This window comes from Podarcis liolepis, assembly GCF_965112155.1.
Source record: "Podarcis liolepis genome assembly, chromosome: 16".
Lineage (NCBI taxonomy): Eukaryota > Metazoa > Chordata > Lepidosauria > Squamata > Lacertidae > Podarcis > Podarcis liolepis.
In genome coordinates, this window is record NC_139567.1 from 41,725,056 (window position 1) to 41,740,769 (window position 15,714).

The window sequence follows — 15,714 nt, forward strand, 5'->3', positions numbered from 1 at the left end:
AAGAAAGCCGCCTTATGAAATAATCCCTCCCGCTCAAGTCGAGCTGCCACATCTGGCCTGACCGCCGGCAGTCCAGATTTCAGCCAGATGTGAAAGCACAAGGCCAGATAAAAAAATATATGTGTGTGTGTGTAGCCTTCCTGGAAGGCAGTGGGGTGGGGGAGAGAGATTATGAGAAAAACACAGCTGAGGATTGTTAGCTCCCCTCGAGCCGCCCCATCATCGTAACCAATAATATAGAGATGGAGGAGACAGCCAACTGGAAGGTGAGCAGAGGAGGACGACCAGGGTGATCAAGGATCCAGAAGCCAAGCCTGGTGAGGAACGGTTGAAGGAGCTGAGGACGTTTAGCCTGGAAGAGAAGAGACTAAGCGGAGATAGGGTAGCCATCTTCAAATTATCTCAAGGGCTGCCACATGGAAGATGGAGAGAGTTTTTTCCTGCCTCTCCGGATGACAGGGCCTGAAACAGCGGATTCAAATTGCAAAAGAGATGAGATTCTGAATAAACGCCAGGAAGAACTTTCTGGTGCTAAGAGCTGTTTCATGGTGGAACGGGCTTCCTCGGAAGATAGTGGGCTCTCTTTCGCTGGAGGTTTTTAGGCAGAGGCTGGATGGTCACTGGGATTCCTGCGTCGCATGGGGTTGGCCTACCCTTCCACAATCCTAACGGATCAAATAACCCGAGCTGTCCTGCATGCCTTTAAGCCTGTTTCCAAAAGCTTTGGATAAGCCCGAGACATGCCTTTGTCCACTGAACAAGAACAGAAAATCCTTCCTTAGATGCCTGCTTAGACACGTCGCTGTGGCATCTGAACCTTTAAGAAAGCTCTGCCTCTTCAGATTTCAGAATAAATACAGCCAAACCTCAGTCGTCCGAAACGTTTGACAACTGATGATCAAAGAGCAGTCGGCAAAGTCAATAGAGAAAAAAGGAAAAACATCCCCGGAAGCTGTTTGACTTCCGAAAAATGTTCAAAAACAGCGTTCGGGAGCTGAATCGTTCAAAAACGTAGCTGTTCAAGAACCAAGGCTTGACTGTACTGGGATTATTATTTTTTAAAACCCATCTACCAGTTGAATCAACAGCTTGATCGACAAAGGTGCTATATACCTGCTGCCTGGGAGCAAGTCCCTATGAGCTCCAAGTAGACCTGTAGAGAACTGCACTGCTAAGAACCCATCAAATTTCATCATTTAAAATTTCCTTCAACTGATGCAAACAACACCCCTAATCTCTGATCTTCCTGGGGGTTGAGAGGGTTTGTGTATCTATCAGAAGTAGGGAATCATTTTCAGCCGAAGGGCCACATTGCCTTCTGGGAAACCTCTCCGGGGCCACATGTCAGGAGTGGGCAGGGCCAGAGACAAAGGTGGGGGGAGAAACAAATGATAATTTTATCATTCTGCAGTAGGCTAGTGACTACACACACACACACACACACACACGCAGCCAGGCAGAAACACTCCAGGAGGGTTCGAGGCCTTTGGGGGCAGAAGGCATGGCCTGGAGAGAGGCCCAAGGGCCAGGCAGAGAAGTATGGAGGGCCACATCCCCCCACTTGCTAACAAGCACACACCTCGTTTCCTCCCAGCTCCACAATTCTATGATCAGCCGTGTTTTCCTCCAGTGCAAAAGCTCAGCGCAAAATCAAGGAAAGGAGGTTGCATTTCTGCTGAGCCACAGGAGAATTTTAATCCCCTGCCTCACGTTAGTGCTAAACACATTTGGAATCTCTTCCCTTTGCAGGCAGGAAGGAGGATTGGCATTCCTTTCCACCACGGATGCTTACAACACAAAGCCACAAAAGGGGGGGGGGGCGTTGTGTGCATGTGTCAACCAAAAACTAACAGGCTAAAGCATGTGGCAAGGGGGACGAGGGAGAAGAGATCTGAATTTCACGTCCACATGCAAAAACAGTATTTTAAAAACACATTTATAAAAAGCAATTAAGCAATGTGAAGAGAGATGTACAAAATTCACACCAGTCATAAAAATACAGTGGTACTTCAGGTTAAGTACTTAATTCGTTCCAGAGGTCCGCTCTTAACCTGAAACCGTTCTTAACCTGAAGCACCACTTTAGCTAATGGGGCCTCCTGCTGCTACCGGGCCGCCGGAGCACGATTTCTGTTCTCATCCTGAAGCAAAGTTCTTAACCCGAGGTACTATTTCTGGTTTAGTGAAGTCTGTAACCTGAAGCGTATGTAACCCGAGGTACCACTGTATAAGGGAAGTCCTGCTGGATCAGGCCAGTGGCCCGTCTAGTCCTGCCTCCTGTTCTCACAGGGGACAAAGGAAATATTTCAGATCCTTCTCTAAGGGGCTTTTCGCTTTCCCCATATTCATTCACCTGCTTAATTTACAGAGCTGCCCCACAGCAGAAGAACTCTAGGAAACCAGCGTGATTCAGTGGTTAAGAGTGTTGGAGAGATCAGGGTTTAAATCCCCACTTGGTCAGGAACCTCACTGGGTGACCTTGCAGTCAGTCACAGGGACACTGTAGGGATTAACCATGAACTCCCGAGGGGAAAGGTGGGATATACTGTAAATACAATAAATAAGCTCACCTGCTTAAGTAAGAATTATTTCACGAGCACTGTTCCACAGCATTTGATATTTTCATTTACATACATTCATTCAAGTTAAGATGGGTTTATGAAGCAATTCTATATCCTCCCACCATGCTGACGAAGAATTCTACGAAACAGTAGTCAATATCCGGAATCTCTGTTTAGTCTTGGACACCAATATTTGCTGAATACACAAAGCTTCACAGCTTGTCTTTCATCGTACAAAGTCTGGTACCTTGCTTCATTTAAAGATTTTCAGAGACTTCGAGACTATAGATTTCATTTTGTACTTGTTATGCTTTGAAGGAATTCTATAAAGATTGTCTATTGTGTAGGTACATGGTCATCATGTTGCCTGGACCTTGCTGACGTTCTCTTTGCAACAGGGGGGTTTGTTTGACGGCTTACTACCTGCTTAAGAAAGCTGGAGGGGCCAGCCAGGTGGAGACGTCCGTCGCCATCCATCTCCACATGGTCTCAGCTGGATCCGCGCCAGTCACAAAACGCACCTGGTGAATTTCTAGCACCAGCTATAACCCTGAGTGTATACCCCTTCACCCCACCCCTTTACACCTTTTAGCAAGATGCGGGACAGTTCAGACGGCCTCCTTTTGCAAGCTTAGGGCAGCTTCAACCCAGCACTTTCTGAGTATTAAGGGAACAATAAATAGGCCCCATATGCCAGTAATATCATAATCGCCTTCTCTCTCTCTCTTTGGCTAAGCAGAACAACATCTGTGCAACATCTGGAGGGGAGCGACTAGGCCTGGCTCCTGGTTTTCCTAGATCTCCCAGAAAAGTCATGTCTCTGGGTCCAACAGCTGGTATTAGCAGATGAGCCCCCGCCTACTTAATTTGAAGGGGCAGGGGAGGAGCTACCTGCCACCATTAAACTGCCACTCAGATAACCAACCTGGGGCAGCCAGTTTGACAGGACAGGGGAGTGATGCTGCAGTTGCCTAGCAACCTGCGCCAGGTTGGGTACCAGCACCTAGCAACCTTCTGTAGAGGAGGGGTGGTGCCAGTCCAGCCCCCCACAGATCTGTGGGGAAGTGTTGTGGTACTGCTTTGCATGCAGAAAGCTTGGGTCCAATCCTGACAATTCTCAGATAAGGGCATGAATGTCCCCTGCCTGAAATCCTGCCTATCAGCAACATGGAGCAAAACGAACCAGTGGTCTGACTCAGTATATATGTTCTGACTCACTGATGCCTATGAGAAATCTCTTCCTATGGGCTCAGGTCTTGTTCCGGCAAACCGTCCAATCAAACTGGGACACCTCTGCCAAAGCTCAGCTCCTCTGCAAGAGTTCAGCTGCAACTTTAAAATCAAGAATTAAACGCCAGTACAGCAGGACTCCTCCTTACAAGAGCTCATCTCCTCCGTAGACTAATTTCAGGAGAGCTTTGCAAGGGGTCAGCTGCAAGACAATTCAGAAACAAATACCTTTTAAAAACCAACTGTATGCATGGCTTTGGTAGGTACTTTATACACTGGTACCTCGGGTTAAGAACTTAATTCATTCTGGAGGTCCGTTCTTAACCTGAAACTGTTCTTAACCTGAGACACCACTATAGCTAATGAGGCCTCCCGCTGCTGCCGTGCTGCCACCGCGCGATTTCTGTTCTCATCCTGAAGCAAAGTTCTTAACCCGAGGTACTGTTTCTGGGTTAGCGGAGTCTTTAACCTGAAGCGTCTGTAACCTGAAGCGTCTGTAACCCAAGGTACCACTGTTGAACGTACACAGACTGCGCTACTCAGCAGAGACAACAGCGCTCTTTGCAAGCATTCAGCTTTATTCAGGCAAGTAGCATGAGCTTCACAAGAGTTCAGCTGCAAGTCAGGCAGAAAATCAGAGATCCCCAGTCATGCCACTGGGAAGCTATCAGTTAGGAGGGCTAGATTTGATCCTGAGGCCTCAAAATTACAGATCCATACAACAGATATCTGGGTTCTTTTTTTAAAACTAATTTTCCCCCATCCAGATCTCAGATGCACACTTCAAGCCTGCCTCTCCAAACTCCGAGCGCACCAAACCTTCAGTTTTTATAAACCTCCTGTTTCGAAACCTGATCCACCCAACGTTAATTGCCAGTTATAAGCTTACAAGCGAAGCTCTGTTATCCCCAGATTAAGAGGTCCTTACAAAGCATAGCCACATCCCCACACGCCTCCAAAATTACTCAGCACTCTGCAGGAACACAAATCCAAACCACAATACTGAACTTTCGGGGAATGCCAGGCCCTGCCCAACCCCCTTTCCCCCTTCTTAAAGACACCATCATTTATTTACTTTTTTAAAGTGCTATGTTCTCATAGAAAAAAAGCAGACCCAAAATATAAAATTTGCAGCCACTCCGAACGCTTCCCTAAAGATACTCAGGGGGCATGTGGAGCAAAGGCAGGCCAGGATTCAATTTTCGATATTCCTCATAAAGGAAACTTATTAGGCTCTCCAGGGCCTGTCCAGAGTTCGCTGGAAAGGCTTTTAAAACAGGTGAGCTGACATAAAAAGGTTTCATTGCTGTCACTTGTGGATCAAACAGCGACAAAGGTTTTGGTTTTTTTTAAGCATGCCACGTGACTTAATTGCCTTTCCAAGTCCAGGGTCTCCTTCCCATCAAGAGCATGTTGAGACGGATTCAATAAAAAATGAGGTTTCGGGTATATCAGAACCAGCAGCATCTTCGTGAGAAGGAATTGGCCAGTACAGATTACCGTATTTTTTGCTCTATAAGACTCACTTTTTCCCTTCTAAAAAGTAAGAGGAAATGTGTGTGCGTCTTACGGAGCGAATGCAGGCTGCGCAGCTATCCCAGAAGCCAGAACAGCAAGAGGGATTGCTGCTTTCACTGCGCAGCGATCCCTCTTGCTGTTCTGGCTTATGAGATTCAGAATATTTTTTCTTCTTGTTTTCCTCCTCCAAAAACTAGGTGCGTCTTGTGGTCTGGTGCGTCTTATAGAGCGAAAAATACAGTGATGCTACTGGTGCAAGATGAATGTTGCTGGTAACCACAGAAAGGGAGCGTGCTCAGGTCCTGTTACTGGGCTTTTCCCAGAAGAGGCACCCGGTTGGCCACTGTACTAGATATTGGATCATGAGGACTAGAATCTAACTTCACTTTTAGTGGAAGGGGCACAGCTCTATGGTAGAGCCTTTGCCTTACCGACAGAAGGTCCCAGGCTCTACCTCTCAGCGGCATCTCCAGCTCAGGCTGGGAACGTCCCCCTGCCTGGAACCCTAAAGAGCTGCTGCCTGCCAGTGTAGACAATATTGAGCTAGGTGGACCATTGGTCTGACTCAGTGTAAGGCAGCCTTCCTGCGTCACACCAGAATAAATCTGTTAGTCTTTAAGGGGCCGCAAGACACTGTGGGTTTTGCTGCAAAAGGCTCAACAGAGCTATTGCCTGGGAAACCGAGCCAACCAGGAAATATTTAACCGTGTTAACTAAAGGGCAGGAATGAAGGGCAGTGAATTTCAGGGCAGGTTGCTGCCCTGAAATTCACTGTCCTTCATTTCTGCCCTTTTTCTGCAGCCCTCCAAATTTTCTCCGAACAATAACATGCGCCTCACAGCTTCCAGGACACCCTTAGGGAACTCAGCACTCAGGGCAAAAGCCTGAGCTTCGAAGAGAAGGTGCAAAAGATTTTTCACTCCCGCCTTCAGCCTCCTTCACATTCTAGCAATTCCTTGCATGCCTCGGTGGGCTGCCCCATTGTTGCTTTAATTTATTTGTTTTGTTTTAAGCAAACACCATCTGTACATTTACTGGTTTGTGGCTTTACCTTTCATTGGAGTTTGTTTATCTAAAAGAGCAGAGATTTATAAAGAGGGGGAAAAGGGGGAGGGGAGATCGTCCAAGAATTGCAACAATCTGGGGCAGAAAGGGGACTTGGAGACGTCACAGGCGCTAGCCAGTCGCTGCCTTCCACCAACCAGCTTTTTGCTACCGACTTACAGGACCTTTCCCCTAACCTTCCACTTGCATCCAAGAAGAGGAAAAGGAAGATATACATAGGGACATAAGAAGCTGCCTCATATTGAGTAAGCCCATAGGGCCTATCTACATTGGTATTGTCTACACTGACTGGCAGGGTCTCTCCAGGGTTTCAGGAAAGGAGTGTTTCCCAGCCTTACTGGGAGATGCTGCCTGGAACTGATCCTGGGACTTTCTGCATGCAGGTGCAGATGGCTCTTCCCCATGAAGATAAAACAGGTTTCCAGTCCTCGTGGTTCTGAATTAAGGGCAGACAGAACAGGAACGAAGCAGGTAGCCCATCACGGAGCTTTGGGCCATCTCCTGGCATCTGGAATAAAACGTGGCAAGGGCCCCGTCCAACACAGCCCTGCTGGTCTGCACAAGTCTTCCCCACATTCTGGGGAAGGAGAAATACAAGACTCCCGCCGGACGCAAAGCAGGCAACCAGCAAGCATATCCTCCCATCGCATTGGTGTAAGCCCCGTCTTCTTAAGAAGAAGCTCCTTGCCATTCCACACGCAGAGTCCGGCCCTCTCTTGACGCTCAAGCGCATGGAGGTGCCGCGGGGAGAAAGGAAATAAAAGCAAAATATGGAACAACACGGCAGGACGCCGCTTTGAGCCGCCCGGCAGCTTTCAGAGCAGATTAGCTGCGAACTGAATCGGAAAGGGAGAAATTGTTCTTTGCCGCCGCAAAAACCCAGCCGCACGCCAGCACACACTCCTAGAGCAGAGATCTCGCCACGCAGACACCATCGGAAGACACAGCAGAGCATGTTGGAAGCACATCGGTCAACACTGCCAACAGGAATCCCTCTCCACTCCCAACCTCGGCTTGGATGGAGGGAAGCTAGCAATCCGCAGAGCGACACAGAGCTCTTCCGCAGCCCTGGTGTTTGGGGAACAGGGCAGATCCTTGGAGCAACTTCACGTAGAGTCTCTTTTCACTTGTGATTCCCAGTTACTGGAATGCATTGACGTAGAATAAGATCACAGATCATAGGATTCCAAAGTTGGAAGGGACCTTGAGGGTCATTTAGTCCATCGCCCTGCAAAACAGGAATCTTTTGCCATATTTGGGGCTTGAACCCATGAACCTGAGATTAAGAGCCTCATGCTCGACCAACTGAGCTAATCCCAAGTCCCAGATTCAGCCATTGTGGCGAGGAGTCTCCAAGAGTTTTCTTCTCCGTGAATCTCTCCCTCTTTTAAAGTTCTCTAAGTTGACAGCCAGCACAGAGCAACTTGGTGGAAAAGGTGGGCTGAAAATATAATATATAAGAGGAGTCTGCCAGTGGTACATCTAGGGCTCTCTTCTGCCTGTCTTAAACCTCCTGATAATTTTTTTTCGTGAAAAACAAAATGAATGAATGACATTTGGGTTTGAAGGCTGAAGATAATGTTTGTTTTCAGAATGTAACCTGGCTAGGTGTTCTACTGGACAGACAAAAGAATCAGAAGTTCTTTAGTTTCTTAAATTAACCCCCCCCCCCTTATTCCCTTTTCCCTCGTTTAATCATTTTTCTATTTATCTCTACCCCCGCCTCTCTCTTTCCCCCTTCTTTTTTCTTTCTCTCCCTTTCCTCTGGATCTGTGTTTTTATCTAGATTAACGTTTTGGTTTCGGATTTCTAATTTCTAATGAAATTTATTCAAAATAAACAAATCTCCCAATGCTGAGGATTGAACCTTCTGCAATCAAAGCACGCGTCTTAGACCTGCGCCACCACAGCTCTGCAGCGCACGCCTGCACCCTGCACTAAACCCTGTGGATTACCGGCTCACCCACTTTCAACACCTGAAAATTAGGCAATTTCCCCGCACGACTTCTTTTGTCCTCTGGGGTTCACGCCCAGCCCCACACACCACTGATTTCCCCATTTTTAAGCTCTGGCAAAAATTTCGCTTCAAAAGTGAGACTGTGGAATCCAAACACCTTTGGGGGGGGCACAGTTCATTTTCAGAATCTCATCATCCTTCAACCCAAAAGCGCCCCGCCCCCTTCAATGTCAGGGTGGAAGAGGAAAAATAAATCCCTCCTGTTTGGAAAAATAAAATTTGGGACGCTCCACATCGATCTCAAACGTGCCCACGTCGCTTCTGAGTCGTGTCAGTGCGAAAGGAGACCCGAGTCCCTGTTTCAAACCCGGTTTTGTTCCTTCCACGTGAATCAACTCACAGCCAGAAAAGAGATTTCTGGTGGAGAACATCAAACCCTTGAAATTCCACGCACCACTCAATTCCTCCCAATTCCAAAACACGTTTCTGACATATTTGCCACTCAGTGACTGGCAGGGACCATTTGAAGCACTTTGTTCCACAGCGAACTACTTACCGCACAACGGTATCAATGTTTAATCAATGCGGCCCCCTAGACTTTTCTATTTGGCCCTTCAAACCCTCCTCTGATTCACTCACTGCCTCTCATTCACAGCCTCATTGAGTGTTTTTGCCGGGCTGGAAAATCTCCTTGAACTCTGTTCTTGCCTTTTGCTAGCCTGCAAGGAGGATTGGGACGGGAGGTTTGAGTGTAAAAACTAGCCAAGTGGACAAAAAATTGTTACTCTGCCCCCTTTTCCCTCTGGCCCTGTCGACCATGGGCATGTGGACCCCAGGAACTTGCCCAGAAGGGAATGCGGCCCTTGGCCTTCAGAAAGCTTCACCTCACAAGGAGGCCCTGCTATAAAAAGCATCAGTTAGCTAAGAGTTTGGGATCAGTAGGCCCGTTTCCAAAGATGGCTGGACTGCAAGCAGACTGGGCCAGGTGTAATGCAACTGTTTTTACATCAGCAGACCAACATATGGCCTGGGATACAGGATAATAATAATAATAATAATAATAATAATAATAATAATAATAATAATTTATTTATACCCCGCCCATCTGGCTCGGCTTCCCCAGCCACTCTGGGCGGCTTCCAAATACTATAATACATCAAACATTAAAAGCTTCCCTAAACAGGGCTGCCTTCAGGTGTCTTCTAAAAGTCTGCTAGTTGTTGTTCTCTTTGACAACTGGTGGGAGGGCGTTCCACAGGGAGGGCGCCACTACCGAGAAGGCCCTCTGCCTGGTTCCCTGTAACTTGGCTTCTCACAGTGAGGGAACTGCCAGAAGGCCCTCGGTGCTGGACCTCAGTGTCCGGGTAGAACGATGGGGGTGGAGACACTCCTACAGATATACTGGACCAAGGCCGTTTAGGGCTTTAAAGGTCAGCACCAACACTTTGAATTGTGCTCGGAAACGTACTGGGAGCCAATGTAGGTCTTTCAAGACCGGTGTTATATGATCTCGGCGGCCACTCCCAGTCTCCAGTCTAGCTGCCACGTTCTGGATTAATTGCAGTTTCCGGGTCACCTTCAAAGGTAGCCCCACGTAGAGCGCATTGCAGTAGTCCAAGCGGGAGATAACCAGAGCATGCACCAATCTGACGAGACAGTCTGCGGGCAGGGAGGGTCTCATCCTGCGTACCAGATGGAGCTGGTAAACAGCTGCCCTGGACACAGATTTGACCTGCGCCTCCATGGACAGCTGTGAGTCCAGAATGACTCCCAGGCTGCGCACCTGGTCCTTCAGGGGCACAGTTACCCCATTCAGGACCAGGGAATCCTCCACACCTGCCCGCCTCCTGTCCCCCAAAAACAGTACTTCTGTCTTGTCAGGATTCAACCTCAATCTGTTAGCCGCCATCCATCCTCCAACCGCCTCCAGACACTCACACAGGACCTTCACCGCCTTCACTGGTTCTGATTTAAAAGAGAGGTAGAGCTGGGTATCATCCGCATACTGATGAACACCCAGCCCAAACCTCCTGATGATCTCTCCCAGCGGCCGCATGTAGATGTTGAAAAGCATGGGGGAGAGGACAGAACCCTGAGGCACCCCACAAGTGAGAGCCCAGGAGTCCAAAATGACTCCCAGGCTGCGCACCTGGTCCTTCAGGGGCACAGTTGCCCCATTGAGGACCAGGGAATCCTCCACACCTGCCCGCCTCCTGTCCCCCAAAAACAGTACTTCTGTCTTGTCAGGATACAACCTCAATCTGTCAGGAAGTGGGATTCTGAGAATCTGAGCTTCTATTTGCAAAGAAAAAGGCAAGGGCCTAGGCCTCATGGTGCAATGAGCAGTGCCGCCAACACTTGGTAGGCTGGGAAGCGACTTGAATAAACTCTGCAGCGGATTATGCAATCTTAAGAAAGGCGTGATAATTCTCAGTCCGACACAGCCACTCCCTTTTCAGGATCAAGCCCAAACTCCGCTGCATCAAATCCGCTCATGTCTTTCGGATCAGCCAAGCTAGAGATTCACAAACAAATACAAACAAGCAGGGGATATTTTTGAGCAGGCGAACTAAGTTTCCGTACCTTTTAATTTTTTCTTTTTTGTCTGGAATGGATATACACCCAATGCCTGAGCCAAAAATCCACCTGTATCTGTAATCAATAAGGTTGTGGCCATTTTTGATCCACATAATTGTCTGCTGGAGTTTATTAATCACATTTTACATTTAGCCACTGCCCTGGTTGGGAGGGGGTTTGTGGCAGCACTGCGACTGAGCCCGCAATAAATAAACAAACTTACTTCGTGATGAGTTCCCCCACCTATTTTTCCAGGGGCAAAAGAACTGCAAACAAGGGGTCGTTTTTACCTAAAATATTGTTTCAGTACCACCTTGAGTGATGCGAGTTCCATGAATTGAAGCGTCTCATTAGATCTAGAATCCTTGCAGAGAAATCTGTTCAATTTTCATCGCCTGCCTGCTAAGCATTCCTGAGTCAGTCATCAGGACTGAGAAACTGAGGGAATTCAATCCTGTAATACTTCCTGGTTGCCCGGAAGCAGCAAACTTCCTTGCCACCCGGGGCAGAGTGAAAATCCAGCCCCAGGTGTGACCAGGACTTGGGAACATCCTTCCCACTGCAGATGTGAATCACTCCCTTCTGGTTTAGGTCCTTTTCGTCACATACAGTTTTCTCACCGCTGACCCTACACGCCAGGGAACCTGTGGCCTTCCCATCATCCATGACCGTTGGGCATGCTGGCTGGGGCTGATGGGAACTGGAGTCCGATGCGACATGGAATGCCACAGGTTCCCCTTCGCTTGCTATTTACAGTGGTGCCTCGCAAGACGAAAAGAATCCGTTCTGTGATTCTCTTCGTCTAGCGGTTTTTTCGTCTTGCGAAGCAAGCCCATTGAAGGATTAGCGCTATTAGCGGCTTTTAGCGGCTTATCTGCTGATCGGATCAGCTGATAAGCGGCTTAGAAAAAGGGGGGGAGGAAAAAAAACCAGCAGGAACTCGCAAGGCATTGTCGTCTTGTGACGCAAGCCCAAAGGAAATTCGTTTTGCGAAGCACCTCCAAAACGGAAAACTCTTTCGTCTAGCGAGTTTTCCGTCTTGCGAGGCAGTCGTCTTGCGGGGCACCACTGTACATTAAAAGCCAGCACAGAAATATGGCCCAATAGCTGTTACTCCTCCTCCTTACACTCCACAAACCCAATATTTAGGGTTTTTTTTGTCCCAAGCCAAGGTACACATGCAACTTAGAAAACCGCTTTGTGCATCTTGACTTATTCCACAGTCTATGTATTAACCTTACGGATGATGTTGCCTTCATTTGCACAAATCTGCAAGGATACTGGGCTCTCAAGTCAGGGTGCTTGCAAACTCTGTGGCTGCCTTAAGGATGCAATCCTAGGAAGAGACGGAGCTGCCTTTTACAGGGCCAGACCAGTTCAGGATCGTCCACCAGTGGTGTCCAAACTTTTTTCAAAGAGGGCCAGATTTGATGAAGTGAAGGGCCGTGAGGGCTGGCCAAAGGGCCAACCAAAGTTCCTTTTTTAAGACTGAAGTTGCTAAGCTTTTTAATGATTTTACACCAAAGTTCTTGAGCTTTGTCATTACCTTGGGTTGAAGGAGCTTCAGGTTGAGGGTTTTCGGGAACGCATTATTTCCGGGTTTCGCCGCTCGCGCATGCACAGACGCTCAAAATGACGCATGCGCCGAAGCGGCGAGTCGCGGGTTGCGTTCTGCTCTGGATGTGAACGGGGCTCCAGAACGGATCCCGTCGGCATCCAGAGGTGCCACTGTATTTTACCCCAGGAAATAAACTGCCACAGGGGCCAGATTAAACTGACCAGCGGACCGAATTAGGCCCCCAAAACGGACTTTGGACATGCAAGATACACTGACCGGCAACAGCCGTGCAGGGTTTCAGATGGGAGACCTAGCTGGAGATCCCGGGAATCGAAGCAGAGACCTTCTGCAAACCACTGAGCTACAACGCCTCACCTAAAAAGAAAGCCAAGGATCCAGTCCTCATGGTTCAAAATTAAAGGCTGGTTTAATGAGCAAGAAAGCTGCCTTAGGTCTGCCACGCAATCGTGGCCTTTCCAGTCGAATACAGGGAGAGAGGAGTAACGTCAGAAAACCAGTTGCGATTCCCCTGCCTGCCCCCTCCTTTTGCACCGCTGAGGGGGCTACAAATGCGATCAACATAGATCCAGGTGTCACTATTGGTATGCAAAGCCCTTGACCGCTTGGGACCAGTTTACTTGCTGGATCGTCTCCATCTATACCCATTCACTGCTGGGATCTGTGTAACTGGCCCATTTACAATTGCCATGTCTACCTACACTTCGCAACTTCCCGCACATTGAAATTAGACAGGCTTCTTCATTGTACATTTTTGGCCCCTGCTGAAATCTTTTGTTTCCTGGTCAACTCAGTTTAGCATGGCATTTTGCTACACGGTCTCAGTTAAATGGTTTAAAATCGGTGATGTAAATTGTGGTGCATGCTCTAGTTATCTCCGGCTTCGACTACTGCAACGCGCTCTACGTGGGGCTACCTTTGAAGCTGTCCCGGAAATTACAGTGAATCCAGAATGTGGCAGCTAGACTGGTGACTGGGAGTGGCTGCCGAGACCACATAACACCGGTCCTGAAAGACCTGCATTGGCTCCCAGTACGTTTCCGAGCACAATTCAAAGTGTTGGGGCTGACCTTTAAAGCCCTAAACGGCCTCGGGCCTGTATACCTGAAGGAGCATCTCCACTCCCATCGTTCAACCTGGACACTGAGGTCCAGTGCTGAGGGCCTTCTGGCGGTTCCCTCCCTGCGAGATGTGAGGTTACAGGGAACCAGGCAGAGGGCCTTCTCGGTGTTGCCCACCCTATGGAACGCCCTCCCATCAGATGTCAAGGAAATAAACAACTATCTTACTTTAAGAAGACATCTGAAGGCAGCCCTGTTTAGGGAAATTTTTAATGTTTGATTCTATTTTTAATATTCTGTTGGAAGCCACCCAGTGGGGCTGGGAAATGAATTATTATTATTATTATTATTATTATTATTATTATTATTATTATTAATTTCTCTTGTAACTCTTGACTTTTTTGTATTATTCGGCATTATTAATAAATATTTTAGACGCTGCTGTAAACTTACGAGGTCTTTTGTTCTAGCATGCAAGGAACAATCCTTTCACCACTTTTAACTGTGCCTTACAAAGTTCCTCAATCCGAAAGCCATGCCACCTGGTGCCCTCCAGACCTTTTGGACCACAACTCCCATCAGCCCCCAGGGGATCAGCTGGGGATCGTGGGAGTGGCAGTCCAAAAGGCTTAGGAGGTCAGCGCCCAGGCTGGGGGCGTCAGCTTTGCAGTGGATTTTACTTCCAGATTAAGGACCGCCAGTTCCTGCTGGTGCAATTCCACCATGAATGGGAATTTTCTTTTGAATGCACATAATCACACACACGCCAAAAAGGTGATTTTTAAAATCAGACTCAAATTCCCCAGGTAGAAAATGGTTAGCTGCTGTAATGTCACCCAAAGGCCTTGCATCAAAGAGAAGGCCTAGGTGCTTTTATTTTAAAGGGGTGAGTGGGGAATTGGAACGAATTACATGCATTTTTTACAGGTTTTTTAAAATTGAAATATTTTCCTTCCATCTGCGGAACAAAATTATCTGTGTGGGGTGTGGTATAGATTTTATTTTAACAAAGTCTTTCCTCCCCCTACAATACGGAGAAAGACAGTCCATATACAACCCAATAAATATTCTTTCAGAGGATTCTCTGGGAATTATTGCAAAATGAAAAGATGTCCTGCAGGGCAGGGGTACCAAAATCCCATTTTCTGAATTTGATGTAGAGCATCCCCAACAGAACAGGAAAGAGCCAACGAGAAGATCCCACCCACCCAAAATAAGACGTGTAAAGAATTGAAAAATGGGTTGGGCGGTTTATGCCAGCTCCTTGCAACAGCCAAACATCCTTATCCGTTTCACTAAAACCGGAATAAAAAAATGGAATTTAATCTGGATTAACACAGCTGGAATCGGAATAGAGGATTTCCGGGACGGGGGAGCCTTCAGCAAATTATTTAAAGACAGGATATCTGGTTAGAGGAGGAAATTTGGGGTGGGGAATTTTTTTAGGGGTCTCTTGGCAAACTGAATACCAAGGCTAAGATTTGGGGGTCCCTGAATTACAACAGGATCCAAAGGGTGATTTACAACCCATTCACGCAGCACAGAAAACCCCATATATTTCTTTCAGCTACACCCAAGTTACTACACCCATTTGCCTGGTAGTAAACCCCACTGACCTCATGGGGATTTACTTCCGAGTAGATGTAATTAATAGCTACCTTTTGACCCTTTCTGTGCCTCTTCTCCAAAAGGTGATGTCTAAGGTAAGGTCACCGCAAGATACAGGAAAAACAAAGCCAGTTTAAAACGAGCCGCAAAACAAATAAGAAAACTTAAAATACCTGCTAAAATAAAAAGAATTGTGCCAAAGCAAAGTTCAACAGGTAAAGAGACACATAGATAGGATTGCAGCATTTCTGGGCTTTGATTTTTGGATTCTTCACCCATCGCCTGCTTTAATATGGATTCCTTTTAGGACAGCAACCCCGCCCCAGCCTCGCATCTACTCGAGAGTAAACCGCGTTCAGGGCAACAGGATTTGTTTCCGAAGTAAGCGCGTGCTTACAGGACGAGGCTGCAAAAAAAATTATGTTGCAAAGTGGCGGGTTGGGGGACGGAGCGGACTAGTTTGGGTAGAAAAGTAAGGCCCGTTACGCGCTCCGTTTCCAGGCGACGCTGCGCTTACTTCGGAGCAAAGCTCCCCCCAACTCCACGGGGCTTACTTCGGAGT

At 47.7% G+C, this 15,714-nt stretch overlaps 1 protein-coding gene across 1 annotated transcript in view; it reads right to left on the reverse strand.

The window, feature by feature from the left end:
* NXN (nucleoredoxin) overlaps positions 1–15,714 on the reverse strand; it is a 69,544-nt gene that overhangs the window by 52,963 nt on the left and 867 nt on the right. The gene's annotated exons all lie outside the window — the stretch shown is intronic.